The sequence below is a fragment of the Tupaia chinensis genome, unplaced genomic scaffold, assembly GCF_000334495.1.
Source record: "Tupaia chinensis unplaced genomic scaffold, TupChi_1.0 Scaffold144527_1, whole genome shotgun sequence".
In the NCBI taxonomy this organism is placed as follows: Eukaryota; Metazoa; Chordata; class Mammalia; order Scandentia; family Tupaiidae; genus Tupaia; species Tupaia belangeri.
Window position 1 is genome coordinate 22060 of NW_006204386.1, and position 13208 is coordinate 35267.

At 47.7% G+C, this 13208-nt stretch overlaps 1 pseudogene; it reads right to left on the minus strand.

Annotated features, from left to right (window-relative positions):
- Positions 1–5183: 5183 nt before the first annotated feature.
- LOC106733712 (uncharacterized) lies at positions 5184–12941 on the minus strand (annotated as a pseudogene).
- Positions 12942–13208: the final 267 nt, after the last annotated feature.

The window sequence follows — 13208 nt, forward strand, 5'->3', positions numbered from 1 at the left end:
AGAGAGAGAGAGAGAGAGAGAGAGAAAGAGAAGCCAGGTAGAAAGAAAATGGTAAGTAGGAAAAAGATATAGAAAGAAAGAAATAGGTATAAAGATGTATTTGTGGTAAAAAGGTTAAAAAGAAACAGAACATTTCAATAGAGTTTTGTATGGTAAAATGTTTGTCCTAAAGTACGATGGTTGGATTATTCCAGAATGAAGAAAAAAGTAAAAGGGGAAAAATAATCAAAGAATAAAGCTTGTTGCAAAAGGTGTAAGTTATGTTGAAGAAGTTCTGAGAGGGAATTGTAAAGAATTAGAAAGATTTTATGAAAAAAAGCACATTTGACAAATAGTATCTGAGGTGGACATAAAACAATGGGTCACAGTATTAGGTATATTAGGTGCTAAAACACAGTCTAAAAAGACCTAATTTACTAATTTAGAGTTTGTTAATAAAACCAACCCTGTTGGGAACCAGCAGTTAGCGGAATGGCTATGTTGCTGGACTCCCACGTAGTCGACCGCGGTTCGTGTCCCGGACCCGGTGGCTTAAAACTCACGCCGGGCGCGTGTGCGTGCGTGCCCAAGATCCCGAGAGGAGAATGGAGGAGAAGGGATTGCGGCGTGACCATCCCCCCTGGGGGGTGATTTCTCGCTTTCTGTCTCTATGTCTCTCTCTGTCTGTCTGGCGAGCGCACGCGCCCTACAGTGAAAATCTCTCCAAAAAAAAAAAAATCTCTCCAAAAATAAAAACAAACAAACAAACAAACAAACAAAAAACCCTGTCCATATTTTTAAAACAAAGAAAGGGGAATCTAGGGCCCCCTCTACCCATTCTGCCAGGTTGTTTTAAATTGAATCGTCTAAATTTGACATTTTATTCAAAATTACACCAATGGAGCACAGCTTGGCAGCAAACATCAGCCTCACAAAAACTCCCTCAGGCTGAAGTTTTCTATAAAATGCCTCTACATACTACGTGGCAAGGCCCAGTTCCTCTAATAACCTGGGGAAAAGGGCTTGCCTCTGTGTTTACTCCTATAGGTCCGGTTTGGATCCCCTCTCATGTGTATGACCTACACATCATGAGCTGGCATCAGACACCACAAAGCCTGATACAAAGCTTCCAACTAAGATTCTGGAAAAGAGGAAGACCAAAAAAAGAAAACTCAGGCCAGCCACAGTGAGTCCTAGCACCTGGGTTACATAGAAGCAATAGCTAACTATGCTCAGGAAATGCTGAAAGAAGAAAAAGAGCCAACTCCTGAGAACTTGTTCGTTGCTGTTTGCCAAATAGACTGCTAACACAATGACATATGTTATATCATAATTTTATGCTTATCAGGGTCAATTCAACCCTCTTTAACACTTGCTAATCATGAACGTTTGAAAGGTGAATTCCACCAAGAATTGGATATAATATGTAGACAAAATTGGCTCAAGAGTTAAATTTGACTAACTTTTGTTTTCAACATAGTGCACATGTTCAATATATATTGAGATCCTGTTTACAATCAATATGTAAACCCTTTGAAGAGATTCGACAATTGACTATTTTCTAAAATATTAACAAAAACATTTTCTACAAAGATATGTATAATTGGGAACTTGTATTTTTAAAACCTCCTAAAGGTCTCATTATGCTACATACCCCAAAAGTTTAATGTTTAGCAATGACACTTGTGTGCAAGTTCAAAATTGTGTATTCAACTGTCTACATTTGCCACCAGGATCTCATTCCTGCAAAAAACAAAGAAAATGTTAGTTATGCTATTGGCTTTGTTCAGTTGCTTGTAGGCCTTTCTTTTTTTTTTTTTAACATGTGGTGCCTTCACATTTAACTATATTCCAGCTAATCTATCTCATAAGACCTTATGCTGCCTTAGTTGCATAGCAGCGGTGTGGTGTTATCATCTAAGTGATGCTGGCAGCCTTACTGAGGCCTGTCTGTGCCAGGTGTCTCCTGACCACTCCTCTTCTTTGTGTGGAGACATCCAGAATTCACAATAGCCCAAGGCAAACAGCTGCTGACACTCCCTAGGCCTCTGTTAATTTACTGCCTCTTCCCCTTTGAAATAATAAAAGCCACCTGAGGCCTTGAAAAGAGACACCCTACTTATCTAACCCTTTCTTCCCTAAAGTAAACTTGGAGCTTCTTCTTAATACAATATCCTTAGCCTGCTGGAGTCCCCCCCCTCCCCCCAAATTCCCCAATAAAAGACTGCTTAACCCTCAAAGGGGGCCCCTTCAGAATGTTAACTCCTCCATGCCCACTGGCAGGAACAATAAAGAGTATTTCTATCTCTGTACAGTGTTGCTTTTTGTCCATTGGCTCTCTGTTTTTCCACAACATTTGATGGTTTGGCTGGGAAGCAAAAATCAGACTGGCCCTTTGAGCCACTGATCCCAGGGTTCTCCTTACCCTGGGATGAGCACTGCGGTATGGAGGGACAGGCAAGTCGCAACTTGTTTGCGGGAATCTCTCAGCTGGGGTGCCCCCCTGGAGAACAAGCATTCTGGACCGACTCTTATTCTGGACCTGAATGAATCGCCTATGGTCAACTCTGGTAATCTGGTAAACCTCGGGGATCTGTAGAGCCATCAGTCAGTCTACTCAGTGAGTGGATAAGGAGAGCCTTACACTCTCCTTTGCTCGCAGAACCAGCAGTCTGGACTCATCTGTTTCTGGTTGGTCTGTAGAGTTCATCAGTCAGCCCACTCAGTGAGTAGAAGAGGAGATTTGAACATTCTCCTTTGGTCACAGGGCCAGCAGTCAGGAATTATTTTTCTGGGTTGATGTGGGGAGGGAATGCATAATTGCTGAGTAAATGTGAGTGTGATGAGTGACTGTGTTTGTGGTTCCACAGTCCATTGCACTACGGGTCATGAGTCTGTTTTCTGCTGTTTTGTGGTGTTCCTGAAAAAGACTAAGTGGCAGTATTACACACCGAGGACCTCCTTCCCTCTCTATGTGTGTAATCTGGTAAAAGTTCTATTCTTTTTTTCTTTTTTTTGAAGAGGTTTTGGGTGGAGGTTCTATATCCAAATGCCTATTGTTAAGGAAACACACAAAGCCTGCGAGGGACATGGCCAGAGAAGACACCTGAATGGTCTTCCCCTGGGGGGCGGGGGACACCTATCCTTTTCTTGTGACATCATTCATGGGAGGCAGGATACAGGGACAGTTGGTAGAGCTTTCCCTATAGAGATGGATAGGCACAGTAGATGTTAGGTCATGAGTTTTTTTCTCTGAAAGCTGGGACATGAGTTCTTCTCAACTGTGATGAAAGATGTCCTCCTTCCTACCCCAGGCAGAGAGACTTGTTCACTCTCCCTAGGAGAAGAGAGGGCAGGCATCAATCTCTCTACCTAGACCACCTGTTCCCACTTCCTTCTCCACTCCGTTTGTCATCCACCACAGGAGTACTCCCTTTGGCACCAGGGTATCAGCCATTGGAGAGTTGAGAAGAGGGACCCCAGTGAGAAACTGCTGTGATCTTTCTAATTGCAGCCCTTGGTAGATATCCCCCTTAAAAAGGTCCACAAACTTATTGCCTAGGTGGTCTGGCCCTTTAAGCAGAAGTCTTGAGGCTTCCCAACCTCTGGACTAAGACCTGCTTCCAAGAGTCACCTGTCCTTCCAGAGTCTGCTAATAGAGCCCTTCCTCCAACTGGTGATCTCCTGTGCCTTTTGGAAAATGCAGATATTTAATAATTGAAAAAGTCAAAGAGAATTAGGGGTGCAATGGGAAAACCTCAGTCCAAAACTCCCAAGCACACTATGCTGTATTGTATGCTGACTAACTTTAAGAAAGGTTTCTCTGGGGGTTACAGAGTTAAGTTAAAACCAGAGAAATCCATGGGACTTGCAGCAGCCCAGCCTGCCCAAGGGAAAGGCCACTGACCTTCCCTATTTTCACACCCAGATTCTGTCTCCCCTGCTTTCACCTGGGGAATTACAGCAGGCTGGGGCAACTTCACTCTCCAGATGCCCTTGCAAGAGACCCAAGGGCTGCCCCAGTTAGGCGCAGATGGGGCTATTACAGAAGGTGAAAGTCCCCTGGCTGCCTGACTCGGCGCGCTTTCTGTCCAGAGTATACACGACCCCCAATCAGCCACAAGAGTCAGTTCTTGATGCAAAATGCAAGAGGTTTTATTTTTCCAGCTGGCTGAGGTCCAAGCAAACACCTGACTCAGCAGACCCGAGCGAGGACCCCATTTCTAGGGTTATTGGTCTTTTTATAAGCAGGGGAAGGTAAGCAGAAGTTTAACGGGTAACTTTATTTCCAGGGGGAAGAGTGGTGGCTCTTGCGACACAGGTGCATGGGTTATCTTTCTAGTTCCTTGTCCACATTCTGTTTGTTCAGTTCCTGGAGGTTTGCATAATTAAGTCTGTCGAAACTCAGGGCAGTTTATCACAAGGGCAGCACCGACAATAGTACAGAAGTGAAAAGGCAAAGGTTAAATTTTATCTTTACAGAGCAGAAAGGTGCAGTTTAAATTTATTCTTACATCCCCCCATTTTGCGTTTTTGGGAGAAGTTTTAATCATAAAACTTATGGACCCACAAGAGCATCGGGATGATTTTCTGACTGTTGGAGGGTCTGATATTGTTGTCGGAGCATGAGTACTTGAACTGCGCTTACTCGCTCACGGACAAAAGTGACTAGGTGGTTTAAAATGCAGAGCCCGAAGGTTAAGGTGAGAAGGAGTTTAATTAGGGGACCAAGCAAACTAGAGACATGGGTGGTGAACCAGGGGGAACGGCTATACCAACTTGCGAACCATCCCTGCTGGTCTTGACGCCTTTTGTCTAGCCATTCTAGAAGTTTAGTCATGGCATAGTCTTTAACGACTCCTGAATGGTCTGCATAGACATAGCATTGTTCATTTAAAGCAGCACATAGCCCCCCTTCTTTTTTATTTTTTTTATTTTTGGAGAGGTTTTTGCTATAGGGCGTGTGCACTTGCCAGACAGACAGAGAGAAACATAGAGACAGAAAGCAAGAAATCACCCCCCAGGGGGGATGGTCATGCCGCAATCCCTTCTCCTCCATTCTCCTCTCGGGATCTTGGGCACGCACGCACATGCACCCAGCGTGAGTTTTAAGCCACCGGGTCTGGGATGCAAACCACGGTCAACTATGTGGAAGTCCAGAGACATAGTTAGGGACTCTTGAAGTTTAGTTATAGAATCCCCTTCTTTAAGGAATTGGAGGTCGAGTCCTTGTCTGTTTTGTAATACTACTTCAGACAAGGAGGTTAGGGACTCTTGAAGTTTAGTTATAGAATTTTCTATGGCTCGTAGATCATCATCTATGGCTGCACGCAGGCTTTCTGCATATTGGGGGGCCTGTATAAGTGTAGTTGTCCCAGTTCCAATGCCCGTGGCTTCTCCGAGGCTTAATAATACTGCCAGAGTGGTCAACGAGACTGGGTCCCTCTTTTGTCTTAAATGTTTAAGGTTGAATTGTTTTTCAAAGGTGTCAGACGCATAATAGATGACTCTGGGGAGTATCTGTATTAGAACACAGTAGTCAGAGTTGGGGTTGAACACCAAGGAAGAGATGCAAGGGGTCAGCCCAGTACTACAAGCCCACCAACTCCCAGGAGGGGGAACTAAATATTATCAGTGGAGTGGATGGTTGAAATAGTATTATTACACAGATGCTGGCGGTCAGAGGGCACTTTGGCGAGGCAGGTGCCCTGTCCCAAGACCATTGCGAGGGTAAGCATAGAGTTCCAACTGCAGGAGTGGGGGGAGGGAGTGGTGTTATAGGTTCCTGGGAAAGCTATGCCCTCATAGTAGGGGGGGGGCTGGAGGCTAAGCACAGCCAACAGGACTCGGTAAGGACTAGAGGTATTGAGGGCAGAGAAGGCTCCCTGCACTAAATTGAGAAGTCTCTGCCCAGTACCAGGGGGGTTCGGAGTACTTGGGGTGAGCGTGGACTGAACTGTGGGACTGGGTACTGGGGGTTTCTGAGGGACAGGGATGGTGGGTGTTTGAGGGACCTGTGGAACTCTGGGTGGTGATTTTTGTTCAATCAGGACAGAATTGGGCCTCACAGGTGCAGTAGGAGGGTCTTGTATGCACAGCCTGATGGAAAAGGCGATGCCGGGATCCGTCCCCATGGTATATAGTCTAAGGCCCCACATTTTCCCGGTGAGCCAATCTTGGGTTCTTCGCTTACCCTCAGCAGTAAAGGTGACCTGAACGAGGTTGTATCTAGTGAGGGTACCTTTGCAAGTGTTCCAGGTGTTAGGTCCTCGCCAGGGCCCTCTAGTAACAGTTATCAGAGGGTCTGGGTGTGGCGGAGTCCAAGAAATGTAGCTGGTGGACACACAGTCCCAATTGTAACAGAAGAAATGTGCAGGTCCCCCACATTTGTAAGAGTTGCTACCAGGACAGACATAAAAGTAATGATCATAGGTGCCTGATTTAGTGCCCAGACCTGCGCATCCATACTGCAGCCTGGACGGATCGTGAATGGACTTAGTCCACAAGTCACCCACGAGGTCACAGAGATCAAATTCTACCATGGGAAACCAAGTCCCCAATGGAGCCGTGTGGGTGGTGATGTTAACAACGTGGTTATCGCCCACACAGGAGATTACCCAAGAAAGGGACAGGGGCTTATGGGGGTTGGCACTACTTATCGCAGGCAGAGGCATCAGGAGGAGCAAGACTGCTGCAGCAAATGCGGAGCTTGAGTGGGTCATCCAGTTTTTCCACCTTCCAAGTGGGGTCTGGCAGAGGTGCTGGTTTAGCATGGGAGGCGTGGATCTAAGAAGTGATGCCATCAACCTTTATTGCCATTGGAGTGGTCAGCAGCACCAGACACAGTCCCTTCCACCGAGGTTTGAGGGTGGCTGCTCTATGTTGTCAGATGAACACTGAATCTCCAACCTGGAACTGGTGAGGCACCTGGGAGTCTCCTGGCTTGTAGGCCTCTGCAAGTTGGGCCCAAGTTTCTTTTTGGACAAATTCAAGGGCTTTTAATCTAGCATAAAGAGATTGAGAAGCTTGAGAGCGGGAACAAGAGACGCATATGTTAGTCAAAGGCGGTGGTGCCCCGTATAGAATCTCGAAAGGGGTTAAGGCGAAGGGGCTGGGTGTATTTTGCGTGGAACAGGGCGAAGGGAAGGAGGACTGTCCAATCTTTTATGCCAGTCTCTAAAGCCAAATTTGTCATGGCCTCTTTTAGGGTTCTGTTCATTCTCTCATCCTGTCCTGAGCTTTTGGGGCCTATAAGCACAATGCAATTTCCAGTCAGACCCCAGGACCCTGGCCAGTCCTTGACTAATCTGGGCAACAAAAGTGGGGCCGTTGTTGGACCCAATAACCAGTGGCACCCCAAATCTTGGGAAGATTTCTATTAGGATTATCTTGGCAACTGTCTGAGCATTCTCTTTTTTTTAGTGGGGAAGGGTTCAACCCACCCTGAGAAGGTATCAACCAGAACTAGCATATACTTGTAGCCATATTTGCCTGGTTTTATTTCAGTGAAGTCTACTTCCCAGTAACTTCCTGGATAATGTCCATGAAGCCGCTTTCCTTGTGGTGTCTTGTCTGGGTAGGCATTAACTAATTGGCAGGGTCTGCATCGGTTTACTATCATTTCGGGGAGTCTGCGCAGGTTTATGACATGGAACGAGGACTGCCGGACTGAGGTAATTAGATGTTTTGAGCCTAAGTGTGTCAACTTATGAAGCTGATCGAGGAAAGCAATTGCTTGTTCTCGAGGGAGGATAATCTTTCCCTCGACAGTCTTATGTACCCCCTCTGGGGTCACGGAGTGAGGTCCCATTTTATTTATTTCCAGTAGGTCTTGTTCAGAATATGAAAGAGTCTCATCCGAGGGACCTAAGTCGATTGCCTCATGTAGTGGTAGTATATTAAGCCCCTGGGCCACCCACTTAGCTGCCTGATCGGCTCGCCAGTTTCCCTCTGCTACCCGGAATTTTGCCTTTTGATGCTCGGGGCAGTGGATAATAGCTACCTTCTTAGGGAAGTGTATAGCCTCCAGTAATTCCAAGGTCTGTTCTTTTTTTTTTTTTTTTTTGAGGGTTTTTTTTCACTTTAGCACACATGCACATGCGCCCGGTGTGAGTTCTAAGCCACTGGGTCCCATGCGCCCGGTGTGAGTTCTAAGCCACCGGGTCCGGGACGCGAACCACAGTTGACTATGTGGGAGTCCAGTGACATAGCCATTACGCTAACTGCTGGTTCCCTCAAGATCTGTTCTTTATGTTTGATATCTTTACCAGCTGAGGTCAGTAAGCCTCATTGTCTATAGATAGCCCCATGGACATGGGTGGTAGCGAAGGCATACCAGATATCAGTGTAAATATTTATGACCTTTCCCTCTGCCAGACACAGGGCCTGAGTCAAGGCTATGAGCTCAGCTTTTTGGGCTGAGGTTACCTTGGGTAAGCTACTCACCCAGATGGTCTGGTCGTCATCTACTACAGCCACCCCTGCCACCCTTTTACCTTCTATGATGTAGCTGCTTCCGTCAGTAAACTAGATCAGCTGGGCATTTGGTAGCAGCTGATCTTGGAGATCCCATCGGGTTCCGGTTTCTTCCGCCAGGACTTCTTGGCAGGTATGGAAGACAGCCCCCTTGGTGGAGGTCTCGGGCAGCAGCATGGCAGGGTTGAGTGTGACCGGGGGTCCAAACTGGACCCTGTCCTTGTCTAACAAGAGACTCTGGTAATGAGTCATATGAGCATTGGACAGCCATCGGTCGGGGGGCTGCCGGATAATGCTCTCTAAAGCGTGGGGTGCAATGACTAGTAATTTTTGTCCCATGTCGCTTTACAAACGACCCGGAGACAGTCTTCTCTACAGCACTATATTTACCCCAGGATCTGTACAGTCTTCTTCCTCTCTCTTCCCCACCCCAGGGCCTTACAAAGGGCCCCCTGACCAATTGGCACGTTGGTCACGAGCACGGAAGCCAGTCCTCCAAAGAGGATTGGTTGCATGCGGTGTTCCCGTGCTCTCCACGCTCCCCACTGCCCTACTTCCTTAAAGTTGTTTACTGCTTTGAGCACTCAGCGGGCTTCTGTTGAGCGCCATTTTGAAATAGGCGCTGAGGGCGATGGGCGGGGGCTCTCCACAGTCCCATAGTCAATTTGTCAGAATCTTTTACCAGTGTCATCACGGCCACTATTGATCTCAGGCAAGCTGGCCATCCCCTAGCCACTGAGTCCAGTTTTTTTGAGATAGGCCACCGGTCTTTTCCAAGGCCCTAAGGGTTGCATCAGTACCCCTTGGGCCACCCCCTTTTTTTCATCTACATATAGAGTGAAAGGTTTTGTCACATCAGGCAGGGTCAAAGCCGGGGCTGATAGTAAGGCTTTTTTTATATCATCAGAAGTCCATTATTGGTCAATGCCCCACCAAAGGGGGCTCCCTCTTTAGTTAGCGGGTAAAGAGGAGTGGCCAGAGCAGTGAACCCCGGTATCCATAGGCAGCAGAATCCTGCTGTCCCCAAGAATTCTCGCACTTGCCGGGGCGTGTGAGGAATGTGGATCTGGGTTACAGTCCATTTCCTGGCTTTAGTGAGCCACCTCTTTCCACCCTGTAAAGTATAGCCCAAGTATGTTACCTCTTGTTGACAGATTTGGGCCTTTTTAGCAGAGGCGCGATAACACCAGGTGGGCCAGTTCTTCTAGCAGCAGTCCAGTGCCCTGCCGACATGTTTCTTCGGTTGCTCCTGCGAGCAACAAGTCATCTACATACTGCAGGAGGGTTACCTCAGGGTGGCTGGCGCGGAAGTGTGCAAGGTCCTGATGGAGGGCTTCATCAAAAATAGTAGGCGAGTGTTGGAAGCCCTGAGGAAGCCGGGTCCAATTTAATTGTCCCGTGATCCCAGTGTCTGGGTTCCTCCATTCAAAGGCAAATATATTCTGGCTGGAGGGGTGCAGTCGCAGGCAGAAGAAAGCGTCCTTTAAGTCTAAGACAGTATACCAGTCCTGTTCTGGAGGTAGAGAACTTAGCAGGTTATATGGATTAGGTACCGTGGGATGGATGTCCTGTACCCGCTTATTGACTACCTGCAAGTCTTGCACAGGGCGGGCCATAGTCCCTTGAGCCGGGTTTTTTTACAGGCAGCAAGGGGTCATTCCAAGGTGACTGGCATTTTTTTAGAATACCCAGGTGTAGGAGGCATTGTATGTGAGGCCTGATACCTTCTTGGGCTTCTTTGGTCATAGGGTATTGGCGTAGTGCCACAGGGGTAGCTGTAGCTTTTAGTTATATTAGTATGGGGGCCTGTTGGTGGCTAATCCCATTCCAGCTGTCTTGGCCCAGGCTTTAGGATATTTTTGCAGCCAAGCATGAAGGGGACCAGTGTTACTATCTTGAATTTCAAAAAGCCTGTGTTCATCTTGTAGGCGTACAGCTAGGACTAATGTCTGCACATCCGGTGCCACAGGGGTAGCTGTAGCTTTTAGTTATATTAGTATGGGGGCCTGTTGGTGGCTAATCCCATTCCAGCTGTCTTGGCCCAGGCTTTAGGATATTTTTGCAGCCAAGCATGAAGGGGACCAGTGTTACTATCTTGAATTTCAAAAAGCCTGTGTTCATCTTGTAGGCGTACAGCTAGGACTAATGTCTGCACATCCGGAGTAAACTTTGGACCCCGTGGGGTAAAATTAATCTGTGCCCCCATTTTGGCAAGTAAGTCTCTCCCAAGAAGGGGCGCCGGACATTCAGGAATGACCAAGAAGGAGTGGGTCACTAGGCCTCTTCCAAGGTCAACTGTTCTATTCATGGTCCATGGACACTGCTGGTGCCCGGTTGCCCCTATGACCCAAGATTTTTTCTTGGAAAGTGGCCCTGATGGTGCCAGTAACACTGAGTATTGGGCCCCAGTGTCGACTAAAAAATTAATTGGCTTCCCCTCCACTTTTAGAGTTACCCTAGGCTCAGGGAGGGGCTCTGAGCCCTGTCCCTCCTAGTCTGAGTCCTCGTGCAGGAGAGGGCAGCTGCACTTTGTTTTTCTTGGCCCTTTTAGGACAGTGTTTTGCCCAATGTCCTTTTTCTTTACAATAAGCACACTGGTCCTTGTCTAGTGGTATATGACCAGGCTTTGGTCCCTTGTTGGGGCCCCATTCTTGTCCCCTTTCTCACACTACAGTGGCCAGGATATGAGCTAGGTTTTTTTCTTGTCTTTTTTCCTTTTTACTCTCTCTTCCCCCCCCCCTTTTTTCCCCTCCTCTGTTCTCTTTCTTCTTCTGTTTCTCTTTTATAATATACTTTTTCTGCTTCTTTAACTAAGTCCTGTAAAGAGAGATTCTGCAACCCATCGAGTCTCTGGAGTTTTTTCTTAATGTCTAATGCTGATTGTCCAATGGAGACCATAGCTACGGAGGCTCTCTGTCCCTCAGAAGCAGGGTCAAAAGGGGTAAACCGCCTGAATGCCTCCATGAGACGCTCAAGAAACACTGATGGGTGTTCTATAGCCCCATGCATAACCTCTCTTACCTTAGCCAACTTAGTGGGGTGCCTGGCAGCGCCACGGAGGCCAGCCACTAGAGCCTGGTTATAGACTGTCAGTCACTCCCTACCTTTTGCCGTATTGTAGTCCCAGTTGTGTCGAGAGAGAGGAAAAGCAGCCTCGATAAGGTTAGGAAGCTGAGTGGGACGACCGTCAGCCCCGGGGATATTTTTTCTTGCTTTGAGTAAGATCCTCTCTCTCTCTTCGGTGGTGAAGAGAGTCTGCAGGAGCTGCTGGCAATCATTCCATGTTGGCTGATGAGATAACATTAGGGACTCTACCAGGCTGGTTAGGCACTGGGGTCCTTGGAGAAAGGGGGGTGGTTAGTTTTCCAGTTGTAAAGGTCAGAAGAAGAAAAGGGCCAACATTGGAGAGGCTGTAGGGGAGGCAGCCCCTCGTCAGTAGGCAGAGGTGGGGGCCCATAGGCCCGTAAGTGCAGTGCCACAGTGGTATTGGGAGACAACAATGTGTGATGTTGACTCCTAGTGCCCTGAGCGGGCCCTAGAAGGGCACCCTCAGAGGGGGCAGAAGGACCAGGTCCAATGTTAGGTGGCACTCCAGGGTCTCTGTGCCTTTCTTCACCTAGCGGAAGGGATGGGGGATATGGGGGAGGGGGTGTCTAGGAGAAGAAGGTCTTGGGTCTCTGGATAGATTCACTTGGGACATTTGGAGAGGTCTGTACCCTCTGTAGGGTTGGGGGACTGGGCCACCAGGACCTGAGGGGGGTTTGGACGGGGCCTGGGCAACCATGGTCGAACCCACGAAGGTGGGTTTTAGATCAGATCTTGCCAAACGATGATGTATGGTTGCTGGTCTGTATGACTTCGTGGTCCCTTCTGAAAGACAATGTCTTTGACGGAAAGGATAGCATTAAGGTCAAACCTGCCTTCACGTGGCCACCCGACACCAAAGGTGGGCCACTCAGAGACACAAAATGTCTGCCAGAGTCCCTTTTTAATTTCTACAGACAGGTTGCAACTTCTTCCCTTCACTTCAGTCCAGTGTTCAAGAGTCAAATTTAAAGGAGTCACCACAGTCTGCCCCATCATCAATGGATAGGTTAAGAGTACAGACAACAGAACAAAGAACAGGACAAGACAAACAGAAAGTAACTTACCAATTTTTGTTTTCCACAATCTTAGGACAGATTCAGACGGGCACAGCCCATGGGGACTCCAGGCCAAAATATGTACCCAATCTGCACCCTTACCATAGGAGATGATCAGGCATCCCTGATCCTCCTCCGCCCTTAGGGCGTCCCCCAGGGCTGTAGTCTGTGGTTCTCTGGCAAGTCTACCGACCACAGTTCGGCTATTTTGCAATAGGCCAAACGGCTGTGGAACCTGAAACGGACAATTGGGTACCACACTGAAACAAATAAGAAAGTCAACAAACAAACAGGGTTTTGTTTTTTGTTTTTTGTTTTTTTATGTCTTACCTTCAAGGCTGACATTGTAGATGATGGGTAGCCGCGATATCCTGGACAAGCCCCCAAATGAAAGGCCACCGGTAGCCTGGCTCGGCTCGCTTTCTGTCTAGAGGATACATGACCCCAATTAACCACGAGTGAGTTCTTGATGCAAAATGCAAGAGGTTTTATTTTTCCAGCTGGCTGGAGTCCAAGCACACACCTGACTCAGCAGGCCCGAGCGAGGACCCCGTTTCTAGGGTTATAGGTCTTTTTATAAGCAGGAGAAGGTATGCAGAAGTTTAACGGGTA